Source organism: Myotis lucifugus, unplaced genomic scaffold (genome assembly GCF_000147115.1).
Source record: "Myotis lucifugus unplaced genomic scaffold, Myoluc2.0 scaffold_17, whole genome shotgun sequence".
Lineage (NCBI taxonomy): Eukaryota > Metazoa > Chordata > Mammalia > Chiroptera > Vespertilionidae > Myotis > Myotis lucifugus.
In genome coordinates this window covers 790,921-808,641 of record NW_005871065.1, presented here as the reverse complement: position 1 = coordinate 808,641, position 17,721 = coordinate 790,921, and positions in this window count along the sequence as shown.

Sequence of the window (17,721 nt, the reverse complement as noted above, 5' to 3'; positions counted from 1 at the left end):
GTTACACCTGTCCTGTTCCAACCCCAGCATTGTTTCTGCCACAGAAATGTTATCTTGACACTAGTGACCCGGTGCACGGATTCATGCACATTGAAAGGAAATTAATTAGAAGGTGGACGACAGGGCAGGGCTGGGCGAGATGGGCTGGACATGCCCTGGAGCCAACCTCCCGCGGTCCCTCCCCGGTGTCTGCAGAGTGAGCAGGGTCCCTCCGACATGTGGGGTCCCTTGGCCTGGCCTGTGGGGATCAGGCCAAAAAAGGCTCCCTGACATCCTCTGAGGGGTCCTGGAGTGTGAGAGGTTACTCTGCAAAGTTGCTGTCATACAGGGTGTGGAATGCAAACGCAAGTGTGCAGTAAACCAGATTTGGGGCCGGCAGTGCCCCAGCAACAACATAACCCACAGCCAAAAATGGAATCATGTGGCCCCACAAGGAATCAGGCTCCCTCCTCTCTGGTTTCAGGGTGTGTCACCCAAGAACCATCATTGTCAAGTCACTGCAGCTCTGCAGCTCCTGCATTGAGCGTCTGCCCCCTGGTGGTCAGTGCGCATCATAGAGACCAGTCAGATGGTCGGACACTGAGCATATTAGCTTTATATATAGATAGATAGATAGATTGCTTTCTCAGTATTTAATTCCAGTCCTACTCTATAGTCTGCTTTGTATATTTTATCTTCATCTTTGAAAAACAGGGGACAAAAGAGCTAATTCTAGTTATAGCTTTCCTCAACGTTCAGGGCCTCTAGCAACGTTGTTATTCTTTCTAGTTGTACAACACCATGGTCCTTCAAGGGCACCATAGTAATAGGAAATTGCAAATTAAGCAAATCAGAAAGTTAAGATAATGACTTCAGAGTGAGTACATTTTCTTTTTTAAAAAAATCATAAATACGTACACATAATGGGAACATCATAAAATATAGTAAGAAGATAAATACTGTCACCCAGATATAACTGCTTTGAATAAATAAAAGCATATCTTTATATTTATGTATCCCTAATTATATATCTTAATAAATCTATGTTTGAATTTATATAATGCTGTTATATACTTTCAAACTGTTTTGAAATTTAAGTTTTAACTCTCCAGCACATTAAGAACACCTTTCCATATTAAAAAATCACATCTCCACAACAATGTTCCATTTGTTGGTTGAATCACAATTTAAGCAATCAATTCAGTGTAGTTGGATGTGTAAATTATTTTCAGTTCTTTGCAACTCCAACACTATGTGATTCACACCGTTATAGCTAAACTAAATCTTCTCATACTCCCGTATTACTTCCTTGGAATTTATTCCTAGGAGAGATAATTCTGTGTCAATCTTTAAGTCTTTTGTATACAACCTCCAGAAAGATTCTGTTAATGGTACTCCCACAAGGAACATATGAGAGTCTCCTTGGAAGATTATGTGCTTCATTTGAGGAAAGCTAATACATCAGCTTTGGTAAGGAATGTGTGTTACAAGTAAGACACTGTGTAAATTGCATAATGATTCATGTAAAGATAAATAATCTTTTTTCTAGGTGGAAAATTATAGGGGCCTTTGGTTTTCTTAGTGGTCTCTTCATGGCTCCTGTATTTAAAGGTTTTATAAAGAGAGCTTCAAATATCTACTGACTTGTGGCAAACCAGTCAAGATAATTATTCTGCTAAACATGAAAGCATGTCTTGCTCTCAGCATCCAGAGAGTCCGAAGCTTTGATTAGCTGCCCAAGCTGCAGAGTTCTGAGGTTTGGCTGATTTTCTTGTTTAAAAAAATGTGCTAACTTGAATGTCAGGAAGTAGCAGAGGAAGATTTAGAAAGGCAAACTGTTAACACCACTTAAAGGAAAATCTGGCTTTGCATTCATCATTTAATATCATTATGGGGTCAAAGCACCAGTGTTCCCAGTGAGTTCAATAACTGGTTATTGCCTGAAAAAATTCCTAGCTCTGATGGTGATAGAAATAGGACATTGAGCAAGGCTGTAATACTCTTTTTCCTAAAAAGTCATTATACGCTCCCACATTAAAGTCATTAAATGATGACTTGAATTGCCATTAATACAGAAGTTATTTTCTTCCACAGCTATAAGTACATGAAAGAGGTGCTATCAAACAATATGGATTGGTGAGAACATTGTCTAGTGATAGAATAAGACCAGGCAGAATATGTGTCATAGAAGAAATATAACTGGACTTGAGTTATTCATTTTTCATCCATTTAACAGGTATTGATTGAGTATTTACTATATGCCAGAACTTGAACTAGGTGCTTAAATGCAATGGTGAGCAACACGGATATAACATTATCCTCACAGGGCTTGAAGTTAGGGAGAAAATGGACATTAAAAAGTGAAGATGTTTTTAGCTCCAACATGTAAAGTAGTTGGAAGTTTTCACTCCCATCATTACAACAAAAAAAGTTGAACAAAATAAACATCAATGGCTTTTCCTGGATTCATGAGAGAAATGAGGTCACGGAGGTAGGTGTAATGCAGAAACCTGGGGAGACAGGTGAATTTGGAGATTCCAAGCTGAGATCTGCTTACCTGAAACTGAAGTTAAACCAGTCTGAACATTTAAATGCCAACTCTGACAAATCTTAATGCACGAAAATCTTAAAGAAATTACTTAGGAGGTCAACAGACCCAGGATGGAATATAAACTTGAACTGTATTATAATTGGATGAAACAACCTGACTGAAGTGATTGGTGGGAACATGCTGACCTAAGAAGCATTGGAAATGAATGGAATCTGTAAAAATGGAGGCAAAAGGAACTGTACATAGCACTGTAGTCGAGTGGATAAAGTTGTTTCCCACAGGGGCATGAGCTAATAAATCTGATACCAGGATACACGTCTATTGGAATTGAACAATTAGGTGAGTGCATAGCAGATGGTGGGATCCGGGTTTCTCACTGCTAGAGGGGAGGTTATAGATACTCGGGGACAAGAGACTAGAATGATCCATGTGTTAATGGATTAGAGTGAGAGATATCAATATGAATTCATGTTTAGTTTAACACAGCTACAGATGACTGTATATGTATATATACAGATGTGCTAGTGTACACACTTTTCTTATTCTGTCAGTTGATAGGGCCTAGTAGTGATGGTATCCCCATAGCAATATGCACACTTGGCACTCAGACCTTGGTTTCCAATAAGATTTTTCAATAAAAGGAACTAGGATTCCTTGGATAAATGGCTGATTCCAGGACTGAAGCAGGAAATACACATGGTAATCCTGGAACATCATGTAGTGCCAGAAATAAGAAAGTGCCAAAAGCAAAACCAAAAACAAAAGCAACCCTTGTCTACCTGCCCTGTCCACACACACATTGAAAAATCATTGGTTTTTAAAAATATATATATTTGTATTGATTTCAGAGAGGAAGGGAGAGGGAACAATAGAAACACTAATGAGAGAGGATCATCGATTGGCTGCCTCTTGCATGCCCCCTACTGGGGTCAAGCCCTCAACCCGGGCATGCGTCCTGACCACTGGGAATGGAACCGTGACCTCCTGGTTCATAAGTTGACGCTCAACCACTGAGCCACCCCGGCGGGGCCAGACACTTCTTTTTCCTCCTCTTCCTTGGAAGGAGCATGTTTTTGGATGCAAAGGGAATAACAACAGGACCTTCAGAATTGCTTGTAAATCTTTTTATGGACAGCAGTTAAACGGCTCATAGTCACCAATGGAGGGGCGCAAAAGTAAAACTTTATTCCTCATCTCTGCTTGGTGGTAAAAAACATCTTTTTTGCCAGCTGAGGAAGCTCCGTCATTTCCACTTAGAGCGCAGACTCCGTGGTCACCATGTTAGGCGAATGTGATGACCACTACACTACGGAAACGGGCTTATGTTTACCATGGATTCCATGTTCGGACATTGCTCTCCTGTCCTGATGGGTGCCTGGCCCCAGCAGGTCCTGGGGGTTAGCTTCTGCTCCTGCTGCCTTAGCAGACAGTGTCATTTCCACCACAACCTTCCCTTTTCTGGGAAGCATGCTCTGTATTCGCCTTATGTCAGCCCTGAGCTTTCTTTTGGGCAGCTGTTAATTTCTTTGCCTCTGTTAGATGCTTTGCCACATGGCTTAAGATCTGGAGGAAACTTGGGGGATATATCAAGCCCACTTTCTCTCTCTAGCTGTCCTGGGCCCATTGCTCCTCCACTCTCTGGTGTTGCCTTCACGCAGAGCTTCTCTCAGAGGTTTGCAGTCTCTTTGGACTAAACCCTGGGGAGAAAGCTCTATTCCCCTTGCCTAGTCTCCCTCTAAACTCATCTGCCACCTGGGATTAGAATGGGGTAGAGAAGTGTGTGGCAGAGACGTGGGTGTTCTCACATCTAATGCTTTGCTTGTCTTTTTGAGTTCTTGCCAAGTTTCCTCTTCCCCAATAGCCCATAAAACTCATCTGGGTGTTAAGAAATCTGTTCTTGGGCCATCACATGTTCTTCCTGCTCAGTGGTTTGAGTTTTCCAGGCTTTGCTCTTCATCAATAAAGCTGAGCTTTTAGAATTCCCCCAAGTCCACCAGAAACTTCCCAGAGAAAAACCAAGCCACACATGAACGATTTTCTCATCCAAATGCCTGGCCACTGCTTTCAAGACTATTTTGCAACCCACCACCCCGCCCTCCAAATTTGACACTTTTTTTGTTATTGGATTGCTTTATATTCACTTTTCTAAAGCAACAAACCTCAGATTTATGGTCTATGTTTTTGTTTTAAGTAATTTGACATTGAAAAATAACATACATATAGAACAGTGCAAAAAAAACCCACACTAAAAGCATAAAGCTTATTGAATTACTACAAAGTGAACAGCAGTGATAATACCACCACCCACATTAAGAAATGGGACATTCTAGCACGCCAGGAACTTCTCAGCCCCCTTCCAGATGTATTCCAACTTCAAAGATAATCACTGATCGTTTTTTGTTGTTGTTAAGCCTCACCCAAGGGTACTTTTCCATTGATTTTTTAGAGAGAGTGGAAGAGAGGGAGGGAGGGAGGGAGGGAGGGAGAGAGAGAGAGAGAGAGAGAGAGAGAGAGAGAGAGAGAGAGAGATGAGTGAGGCACATTGATTGGTTGCCTCCCGCATGCACCGCACATACCCAGAACTGACCTGGGATTAAGCTTGCAACTGAGATATATGCTCTTGGCCAGAATCTAACCTGGGACCCTTCAGTCTGTGGGCCAACGCTCTCTCCACTGAGCCAAACCAGCTCGGGTTGATCTAACTGTTAATACCATAGATTAATTTGCCTGCTTTTGAATTTTATAGAAATGATTTCATGGAGGATACACTAGTTGTATCTGACTTGTTCAGCTCATTTATTACACTTGTGAGAATCACTCCTATTGTAAATAGCAGCAGTTTGCTCATTTTCATTGCTTTATATTCTGTTGTATAAATATTCCACGATATATCCATTCCATTGTTGATGGCTATTTAGGTTGTTTCCAGTTTTGGACTATTGCACACAATACTTCCAAAACCACACTTGTAAATTTGATTTGGCACACATGGTATGTGCTTCTGTTGGGCAAATTCTTTAAGGTGACAGTCTTCACCTTTTAATTGGAGTGCTTAGTCTAGATACATTAGTATTATTACTTTAAAAGCTTTTGCTCTTGTCTTCTTGCTTTTTCCTAATGCCCTCTCTCTACACTATAGAGTACTTTCTCTAAAAATCAAACCACAATGCTTTCACTTATATTTTTAAAACCACTTCAATTGTGTCCTATTCATCTGGGAACGAGTTACAAATTCCTTCCTTGGCCACAGGGCCTTCTGTGACTTGGCTTCTGCTTCAAACCTTGTTCACCTCCCCTAAATGTGCTTGTTCACGAACTGTTTCCTCTGTTATGCCTCCGGTTTTCTGTCACTCCCTGCTCATGTCCCTCCCCAGCCCTCACCATGATTTTATCTGGCTAACTCCTACTTATTTCTCAAGTCCCACCTTGTCATTTCTGAGATAACACTGAAGGTTGAATTATCAAATTCAGAGCATACAGGCAATTGCAACGCTCAACATGGAAAAGTCTGAGCCCATCAACAGTTATCCAACCAAGTCTGTTCTCCCCAAATGAGGGCTATACTGGGACATGTGAGGTTCCAAATGATGCTTGAACGATATGCACGATGGGAGCCATTTGAGTTGTGGAACATCTACTTCCTATACCCCATTAATCACACAGCTCACATGACATTTTCTAGTGAGCTATGAATTCCAAGTTTAGTTATAATAAGCAGACTAGATAGACCGTATTTAGACCATGTCAGAGAAAGGAATCCCCCACACCCCAAATATACCATTAGGTCTCATGTGGTATCTCTTCCTAGGCGTCCCCCAGAGGAAGCAGATAAACTTCAGACCTGCTGCGAGTCTTTTCCTTCCAACTTCCTAATGTGAGCATTCTTGACCTTCTACATCTGAACAGGTGTCTCTGTTAATGCTTTCATTATTTCTTGTGTTTTTCCTATCCAAGTGACTTCTGATGTGTTATGCCTTTTAGTTACTTGTTGCCTGTAGCTTCCTCAATATAGTGAATGCCCTTAAAATGGGATTGCATATATGTTTTGTTTACTATTGTATGTTTGATGCCTAATACCATTTCTGGGACATAGTAAGGACTCAACAACATTTCGTAAATTATTAAATTGTTTAAGTATATTTGCTCCTTAAAAATAAGGTCACTTGTTACTCAATATGACATTATTGGTTCTTTGCTTGTTTGAATAAGTTTATCTATAGTTAACTTTGATAAATGAGTCCAATATAGCAGGAAGACAAGCTTCCTGGGTTTTTTGTACAAACCTTGTCATAATAATTAGATTTTTTATAGTCTCATCAAATATAAGGCTCAATATGTCCTTGGCCTTTTTAGAGATATATTATTTATTCCAAGTCATATTTCTGCTGACTTTCTCTGTTTCATTGTTCTCTCTCTCTCTCTCTCTCTCTCTCTCTCTCTCTCATCATTTTCTCATTCTTCTTCATTTCTTTCCTATTTTTAATCTACATCTATTTGCAATTTACATTTCATTGTCTTCTTTAAAATCAATTCTCTTGCCCTGGCCTGCCTTGCTCAGTGGTTAGAGCATCGGTCTGCACACTGAAAGGTTGCAGGTTCCATTCAGGTCAAGGGCACATACATGGGTTTCAGGCTCGCTCCCCAGCCCTGGTTGGGGTGCCTGCTGGAGGCAACCAGTCAATGTTTCTCTCTCTCTCTCTCTCTCTCTCTCTCCCTCCCTCCCTCCTTCCTCCCTCCCTTTCTCCTTTCCACTCTGAAAAGCAATGAAAAAAAAATCCTCAGGTGAGGATTAACGAAAAAAAATAGTAAAATTCCATTCTCTCTCTTTAGTTTTTGTCATCCTAGAGATAGTTTTAAAAATTAAATTCTTCTGGCATTTGAAATTCAGATAGAAAAGCAAGCTTCTTGTTTAATTGGTAATTTTGTTCTAAATTTGCTCCACAAAGGCTGACCTGCAGTTTACCTGTGAGGGTGACTGATTATAAGACAGATAAGAGTGAAAAGATTTGGGCTCTGGCTGTTTCTCAATTAAGCCAAAAATCTTAGTGAAAAGGGAGATATTGGTTAATTTATCTGGATTCAAACAATACCTCACATGAATGCAATTCATAACATTAAGTTGATGTGACAGCTGTTTTCTTAAACTGAAGCCATTCATGGAGAGAATATGGTTCTGACTGTTATTACACAAGTCCTTTTGATCTGACCTGGGTATGCTTTCTTGTGCATGAAACGGTTCAGTGGAGCAGGTCCTTTTTCTCTAGCATGTTTATTAGCATCATGGGCCCTTCAGGGTGAGTTGGGGAGGAAGCTCTATTTTAAACTGCTTTGTAGAAGGGCATTTGTCTCAAAGAAAAGAAATACTGCCTTTTTGTCAGTAGCAAATCCTTTTTCTACAGTCACTTGGAAAAGCAGCCTCAAAGATGCTACACCAAGCATGTCAAACTCTCAGCCCACCAGTAGCATGCCTCCTTTATTTGGCCTGTGTTAGCCTTTGAGTTTGACATGCTTGAGCTACACTGTGGTGTGTGTGTGTGTGTGTGTGTGTGTGTGTGTGTGTGTGTGTGAGAGAGAGAGAGAGAGAGAGAGAGAGAGAGAGAGAGAGAGAGAGAGAAATAGAAGACTAAGTACTATTCTTGACTCTGCTAGTCATTCTTGTCCTGTCTTTGGTATCCAAGCGCTGGAGTGGGGTTGATCAAGTACAGAAAGAGCTGCCCTGGAGAGAAAAGACCTTATCCCTAACCCAGGGTTTTATACATCAACTAGCAGCCCGGTGCACAGATTCGTGCACACTGCAAGGAAATTAATTAGAAGGTGGCTGGAGGGGCGTGACTGACCGAGAGGGGCCGGACACGCCCTGGAGCCAACCTCCCATGGTTCCTCACCTGCTGGCTGCATCTGGGGCAGCACCAGGGCTCAAAGGGTGTCTGCAGAGTGAACAGGGTCCCTCCAGCAGGTGGAGTCCCTCAGCCTGGCCTGCAGGGATCGGGCCGAAACTGGCAGTCCGACATCCCCTGAGGGGTCGCTCGGCAGCTCCTGAATTGAGTGTCTGCCCCCTGGTGGTCAGTGCGCATCATACCTACTTGCTGGTCAGCTGGTCAGCCGGTCGCTTAGCCTTTTATATATATAGAATATATATAGATAACCACTGGGAGGAAAGACTAAGTGTGGGGATGTGACTCTATCTTAGACTATACTCCCAGATTGAAAAATGCTGAGAAGAGCAGAAGACTAATTCTAGAGATTATCTTTATATGCAAATCTCTGCAAAAAAGCAGGACTGAATCTGTGTGTGGATAATCAACATAAAATGATAAAGCTCTGTGACTGATTATGTGTGTATATCTAAGTTTCTGTCTTATGTGATAGTCAATATTTTTTGCAATTATATTGGCAAGTACAAAAACTAGGAAAACATGAGAGATACAACTAGTGAAGGATAGCAGTTGGAAAGGTGAGCTAAAACTAACCTAATACTTCTAGTCCCCAGTCACTGTCAGGAGCTTGGTTAGTAATGAATTTGTACTTCCCAATGCCACAGCCTTTAGCTAGAAATGAAAATCCTTCCTAACACTGAGATAAATGGTAGTCCCCAGGATAACTCTCTGAAGTTGTCCAAGCAAACCCTTTGAAGAAATTTCCATAAAATGCTAACGATGACTGCAAAAATGAGTTATTTAGAACACACAGAAGAACATAAATAAAAATAAGAAAAATGTTGTCAAAATTTATAGAAAATAGCTGTAGAAGTAAGGCATTAAAAGAGAGACAAGGAGCCCTGGCTGGTTTTGCAAAATGGCTAGAGTATTGGCCTGCAGACCAAAGGGTCTTGGGTTCAGTTCCTGTCAAGGGTACATAGCTCTGTTGCAGGTTCAACCCCTGGCCCTGGTCACAACCAATTGGTGTGTGTGTTTATCTCTCTCCCCTCCCTTTCACTCTGTCTGAAAATCAATGGGAAAAATATCCTCAAGTGAGGATAAAAGAGAAAGAGAGAGAGAGAGAGAGAGAGAGAGAGAGAGAGAGAGAGAGAAAGAGAAAATATTTGAAGGATTTTCATATTGCAGTTGAATATATGAGTTTCACAATTAATTTTTGAAAGAAAGGTATTCATCATTTGTGTTTGCAATTATTCACTTAATAAACATTGAAAGCCAAGTATGTGCCAGATAACTGTGTCAAAAGCTGGAGATACAAAAATGACTAGAACTCACTGTCTGTCTGCACTTTTGGAATTCATGGTCTAAGGTAAGGCCTTCATGCAACAAATGATTGATTGCAGGACCCTGAGATAATGGCTCTAATATAATACAGTGGTGACAGGTACCAGCCTGGGATGGAGAGTGGGGAGGAAAGCATATTACCTTTTTATTTGAGAGAGCTGTATGAACCGAGCTCCCTCTCAGCAAATATGGTTAAGTGTGTACTACAAAATGATGAAATAGAGCCTCCCTCAAAAGCCTCCCTGGAGACTAAATTAAGTGTATTGATCCCTCGGATGAGCATCTGTTTTTTCTTATAATTTTCCTTTTATTTTTAGAGTGGGTGCCCCAAGTCGGTGAACAAATCTATTTAAGATTCCTGAGTCAGGGCTAAGAACTGTCTTCTCCCCTAGTCACAGCATGTCCTTACACACGCTGTATGTCTCATCCACCCCAGAGAGAATTTTAAGGGGGGAAGCTAGAGAAGATAAAGGTTTGGGGGCTTCTGAACCCCTTCCTGAGCTTTATAAGTGAAATTTTATACGAGTCACATTCACATCTATGTATATTCCAGCCAGTGTAGATGCAATACAACATCCAAATCCTATATAATAAAAGGATAATATGCAAATTGACCGAACAGTGGAACAACTGGTAGGGGGAGCACCTCTCAGCCAGAGGCCCTGAGCTGGGCTCACAGCTGGCAAGCATAGCAGTGGTGACGGGAGCCTCTCCCGCCTCTGCAGCAGTCAAACACCCCCCCCTCCCCCCCAAGGGCTCCTGGACTGTGAGAGGGCACAGGCCAGGCTGAAGGACACCCCCCCTGCCATGCACAAATTTTGTGCACTGGACCTCTAATAAAAATATAAAAATTAAAACAATAAACAAAGACATATCCAGGTGTATCAAGGGAAGAAATTAACTGTCTTGAGTTTTGGACATGAATCTGTTTCCATTTATAGTACCTCCCTTTTTGTTTCGGACTGAGTTGACATAGAGAATTATAAAGAAATAACTACTTTCTCAAGGAGCTTCAGGAAGGGTGATGATGAAGAGTCTGGGATCCAGAATTGCATAGCCAGGGGCTCAGTCCAGGCAGGGCTACTAGCTTCTCCTTGGGAAATCCAGGCACAATTTCTAATACAGCAAAGCCTTATTTTGTGCATCTGAAAAATGGGGATGTAATTGAAATTTTTCCTCATAATGTTATTGTAAGAATTACATGTTACTTGCAAACAGCTTGATTGTGATGCCAGTGATGATGAAGAGCCACCCAAGCTATAGGAATGGGCCTGGCCAGGGGTGCTACTCGGATCAATAGCTGTTTTCAGTATATTAGCATCCTGTGGGACAGGGCCGGCTTCCTGGGTATGTGACTTGTGCTTCACGCAAAGAAAGGCTTTGCACTTGGTTAATGCTCTACTGTTGCCATCCTGACCTTTTTAATTTTTAAACAAGAAGAGTCTTATATTTTCATTTAGAAATGGGCCCTGCAAATTATGTAGCTGGTCCTGCCTGGGGAGCAGTTAAAATTCCCAGTGCCTGTGCTTCTCTCCACAGCATTTAAATCAGAACCTCCAAGGCTGGGATCAGATATTCTTCTTATTTTTAAAAGTCTTCTATGTAGCAAAGTTGAGAACCAGGGCCTTGGTATCTGCTCGATTCCTGGCAGTCCAGGGGACTTTTTTTTGTTGGTATCAGGGGTCTATACAACCTTGGAGGAGAAAACTTGTTTTTAGATATGAATTTCCATCGTAAGGAACTTAAATCATAAGGGAATTAACATATATTCTCCAAGTTTGAATTTTGTCTAGTATTTGGCTGCACACTTTGGAATGCCCACCAGTATGACTCCTTGATGACTGGCCTTGGAGTCTGAATGTTACTGGACAGGGACAGGTGGGAGCGGGTCTGCTTCAGGCTGGCCTATTGTGTGTGGGTTCTTGACTTTGTGTAGGAAAGATTTCCCAGATGGGTTTGAGAGTACATTTATTAAAGCGGGGACAGTGAAACAAAGGAGGGAATCAGGGTAGAAGCAGCAGCAGGAGGTGTTGGCTTTGGCTCCCTAGAAACATTATAGGAAAGAAGTGAGCCAGGGTGGGGCTGCTGTTGGCTCACTGGGATGTGAGGGTCACAGTGACAGAAGTCACTGCTTTGGATCACTGGGAAGACAGAGAAAGGGGGGCCTTGGAGAGAGGCTTAGGGGGTGAGCCCGGGTTGAGCTGCCTTTGCCCACTGCTCCCCTGGTTGCACGTTCATGCCCAGGAAGGGGTTTGGGTGTGATCGAGAGGGAGCCAGTGCCGAGTCTTTATCCTGAGGGCTTTTTATCTTTTTTTTTTCTGCAGGAGAGAATCTTAGGGGAAGGTTTCAGTAGAATATTCATCAACTTGCCAGGTGTATTTTTAATACGCTGATGCATCAAAATGAGCATATAGGGGAGTTTTGGATTATTCTTTGGTCTTAAGTCTGGCTTAAATGAGGTTTTTGTTCATTGTTCCCCAACTTTATCCCTCCTTGGGTTTAGCTGGCACGAATGGCATTAATGGGGTCTTTGTTCTTTATTTTCCCAGGTCAGGGTGATTTAGGCTGTGTATTCTCTGATTAGGGAGGAGAGGCATAAACCCTTTGCTCTCAAGTGTCCTTGGTTGGGAAAGATAAGATCTTGCAATTCACAACATGGCTGCAAGCTTCCCAAACTGTTTGGCCTTGTTTAAGTTTCTTGTCTTGCTTCGCTTGTCCAGGAATTTTCCTAGCTTCTTACTATCCTGCCCCAAGACCATAGGAAATACTCTTTAATCTGGAAAACGGGGCTTAAAATAAGACCTACATCATATGGTGTGAGAATTAAATGAGCTAATTCATATTAACTGCCTAGTAGAAAGCCTGGCACATAATGTGTCTAATAAATGTGAGCTATTATTCATGTTATGATTCCTACAGGTTGCTTTGGTTTGATTAGGAATGGGATTCTTTGGTGACCTAAAAGATTCCTATCATGAGAACACAAGATACTTGTTTCAAAGTCCATTTTTAGCTTTTCTTTAGAGTATAGACGTATAGGAAGCATATAGTCAGAGGAGGAAGTATAATGGCTGATACCAGCCACATCAGAGCACAGAAGCAAGCAGTGAATAATTTACTCATCCTGCCAAGCTGTCAAATTATTGAAGAGTTTTCCAAAACAGCATCTGACCGGTTTTTCAGACCCTCCTCTTTTAAAGAAGACTTGGCTAATTGGAAAAGAAAAAATGTCCTTAGTCCTTATGCTCTGCTTATACCGTCTGCCAGCAACATCTCTCCACCATCAATGGATGTACTTAGATTTGTTCTTTAATCTTTATTGATCATTTTTTTGTTTATTCTGATGTCTTTCATTTTTTTTCTAGTAATGTGACAGAATGGATGTTACAATTTACTTTGTTCAGAGCTTCAAATACCGCTGTGTTGCAGCCAGATAGGTTTTAAGCCACAGAGGAGGATGAGGACAAAAGGAAATATCCATATTTTAGGGCGTAAACAAGCCACAGACATACAAGCTTAATTTTGCAGTTTGAAATTTTAATTTTCTATTCTCCTCCATTTGAGAGATGGCATGGCATTTTGCTAGTACCACTGAGGGGCGGGGGAGTTGTAAATGACTTTTTGGTGGAGAATTACAAAGAACTGTGTAAATATTAATTTAATTAGAATTCAGCATGAAGGCTAAAAGCCAGAAATTATTTATCTGCCTGATACCTGGCTGACATGTTTACTTGGCACGCACGGCCTCACCTGGCAGTACTTCAGGATCACTTGGTGAACCTCAACAAATCACACTGACCAGCAAACCTGTCGCATCATTTTTCCCCTTTAAAACAGGCTTTATTTTATTGAGAACAGTTTCAGGTTCGCAGCAAAATTGAGCAGAAGTCCAGAGAGTTCCCATATACCCCTTGCTCCAATACATGCACAATCTCCCCCATAGTCAGCATCCTGCACCAGAGCGGTCCATCTGCTACAACTGATGAGCCGACATTGACACATCGTTACCACTAAAAGTCTGTAGTTTACACAGCACTACACTCTTGGTGTTGTACATTCCATGATTTGGACAAATGTACAACAAATGTTTTTCATTTTCACTGCCCTAAAGGTCCTCCATATTCAGCCCATCTCCCTATTAGCACTTGGCAATCACTGATCTTTCTACTGTCTCCATAGATTTGCCTTTTGCAAATGCCATGTAGTTGAACTCACACGGTATGTAGGTGTTTCAGATTGGCTTCTTTCATTTAGTGATATGTATTTAAGATTCTTTCATATCTTTTCCTGGTTTGATAGCTCTTTTTTTTTAGTGCTGAATAATATTTCATTGTCTGGAATTTACAACAGTTTATTGGTCCATTCACCTATTGAAGGGCCATTTTGATTGTTTCCAAGTTTTGGAAATTATAAATAAAGGTATCATAAAAAAATCTATGTGTGGGGTTTCTGTTGGATGTAAGTTTTCTTTTTAATATATATTTTTATTGATTTCAGAGAGGAAGGGAGAAGGAGAGATAGAAACATCAATGATGAGATAGAAACATCTTATTGGGGACCGAGCCCGCAACCGGGGCATGTGTCTTTGACCGAAATCGAACCCAGGACCCTTCAGTCCACAGGTTGACGCTCTATCCACTGAGCCAAACTGGCTAGGGCTGGATGTAAGTTTTTAACTAATTTCAAGGAAAACAATTGCTAGATCATATGGAAGTATGTTTAGTTTTCAAAGAAACTGCCAGACTGTGTTCCAAAGTCCCATTTTGCATTCCCACCAGCAACGAGTGAGAGTTTCTATTTCTCAACAAGCTCACCAGCACTTGGTGTTGCCAGTGTTCTTGATTTTGGCCATTCTAATAGGCATGTAGCAGTATCTCATTGGTGTTTTAATTTACATTTTCTTGATGACATATGACATGGAACATCTTTTCATGTGTTTATTTGCCATCTGTAAATCTGTCTGGTGAGGTATCTGTTCAGGTCTTCTGCTTATTTTTTAACCAGGTTGTTCATTTTTTGTTGTTGAGTTTTAAGAGTTTTTTATTTTAGATAACAACCATTTATCAGATATGTCTTTTGAAAATGTTTTCTCTCAGTCTGTAGCTTGTCTTCTCATTTTTTTGATGGGGCAACAAATTAAAAGAATAAACTTCCCCAGGTGATTCTAACATGTCGCAGGGTTGAGAAGATGGACCCCTGGTAGAAATAAGATGGATTCTTGTAGAACTCACAAGTGTGGCATGCTTTAAGGTTTGGAGAAAGTGCTAAAGCAGTTTAAAAAGAGACTGTTTGATTCCGGTTGAACTGTACTAGTATCTGTAAGCAAACAATAATGTTGATGTTTGGTTTAAAAAGTACATACAAACATACATTTGACCATGTAGGCACAAGTAAACCCTTTGTCAGCAGAACTTTCTCATTCTACAGGTAAAAGCAACTTCAAGGCTTCTAGCTCTGTGACCCTGAGCAAATGCAATGCTAAACAGGGTGGCTTCCTTTCTTCAGTGATGACACGTGTAGGCTTTCTTCACTTAGCTCTAAGTTTGAGTCCCCCTTGCACACCTCAGTTAGACCTGAGCTCCCCTGAAAGGCCACCGCCTTAGCCTTTCTTCATTCCCCAGCCAAACATGGAGAGTCTTTCTTCATTATTGTCTGTGCAAGGCACCCCACTGCTGCCTTCAGATTCCCAAGGGATGTGATGTTGCCACCATAGAAATGAATGTCTATTTCTGAAAGAGACTTCTACCTTGAATCCTGACCTTTAGAGAGCTGCCAGCACAATTTAGAAGGAATTGCAAAGGTCTTCTTTACAATAATGCCTACCAGTTCACATCAGTCTGGACCAGCCGTGGGCAAACTACGGCCCGCGGGCCGGATCCGGCCCGTTTGAAATGAATAAAACTAAAAAAAAAAAGACCATACCCTTTTATGTAATGATGTTTACTTTGAATTTATATTAGTTCACACAAACACTCCATCCATGCTTTTGTTCCGGCCCTCCGGTCCAGTTTAAGAACCCACTGTGGCTCTCGAGTCAAAAAGTTTGCCCACCCCTGGTCTGGACTCTGCCTACTTCTTCTGGGTATGCCACCTGGTTCCTGTTAGATTCTGAAACAAAACAGCCTTCTAACCTACGAAGACAGCTCTTCCAGGCCAACTCAATGTCAGGTGTGACTCCATAAAGGGAGAGTAGGAAGGGGAAAGGACAGAGGAAGAAAGAATTTAATTATTCAATAATGATGTAGGGTGAGCTTCCCAATAAAAATCATCTGGATTAACCCTGTGATCCTTAGTTATATAAGTCAGATCACGTTACCCCTCTTTTCAGAAATTGCCAGTGGTCTCCCTGGCCCACAGGGCTCTATGGGGCCTGCACCTATTTTGCTCTGCATCACAGTCTCCTGCTGCTCACTGATCTTCTATTGTATTGGCCTCCTAGCTGTTCCTGGGACACACTGAGCACCTCAATTTTAATGACTACTTCCTGGTCTGCAAGTCTCTTTCCCCAGAGGTCAGCATGGCCCTCTCTGTCTTCCTGATGGGAGAGAAAAGCTGACCCTCCCTATTTAGAACACCTTCCCTACTCACCTCTCCCACCCTCTCTCCCCTCACCCTGCTTTATATTTCTTCATAGCACTTATATACTCCTAGAACACCATAGAGTCCTTGGTTTATTGTCTGCCTTCTCCTACTAGAATGCAACCTGCAGTAACAGAGGCTTTGTCTTGGCCATGGCTGCATTTCCAGTGCCTGGATCATGGATTATCAAACCTACACTGGTATCAAGTAAAATTGCAGAAGGTGTAGAGCAGTGGTTCCCAAACTTATTTGGCCTACCGCCCCCTTTCCAGGAAAAATATTACTCAGCCCCTGGAAATTAATTTTTTTTAAATTTTAATAGCAGTTACTCATCGCCCCCAAATGCACCTGTGGCCATCACCGCCCCCCTGGATGGCTGCAGCGCCTACCGGGGGGCGGTAGCGCCCACTTTGGGAATCACTGGTGTAGAGCTATCTTTCAAATGATACCTCTTGGCAGAGATCTCTCTCTAGAATGCTAAGGACAGCTGTTTGACATTCCACTTGAATATCTCAGTCTGTTAATAGATTATAAGCCAGAGTAGGGCAGGGACTCTACCTATTGTTTTGTTCACCAATTTCTCCTTAGCACCCATATCTATAGCCAATGTTCAATAAATATCTTCTCCCACTTCCCAACCATAAACCTGGGAGTCAATCTTGACTTCTCCCTATTCTTCATCTTGTACATCGAATCATATATCAATTATTGTGGATTGTATCTCATGTATATCTATGAAATATATACATCTCTTTCTTATCCTATGGCCATTACTCCAGTCTAGGCTTTGCATATCCATAGTATTCTTAGTTAACACAATTTCTGATACAAAATATCAAAGATTATGTATTCTGGAAATAGAACCAGGGAACCTATACAGAGATGCCCCTAATGTAGACAGTCTTTAAATTTTTAATATTGGGAACTTTATGGGATAGCATTTACTTATTTTTTAAAATATATTTTATTGATTTTTTACAGAGAGGGAGTAAGAGGGATAGAGAGTTAGAAACATCGATGAGATAGAAACATCAATCAGCTGCCTCCTGCACATCTCCTACTGGGGATGTGCCCGCAACCAAGGTACATGCCCTTGACCGGAATTGAACCTGGGACCTTTCAGTCCCCAGGTCGATGCTCTATCCACTGAGCCAAACCGGTTAGGGCAGGGTTTACTTATTTTAATGTATGCCACAGGTTGAGATTATTTTGGAGTAGGGGGTTCAGGTAGATATTCTATGAACACTGCCTCAGAAGATAAATATTTAGGAATGACCCACGGATATACTGTGCATGAATGATGACAGAATGCAGCAAACCATTCTGACCTTTTAGCATATTGACAAAATTGGGAAAAGTTGGTACAAACACACCCCTAAAATTCTCCTCATT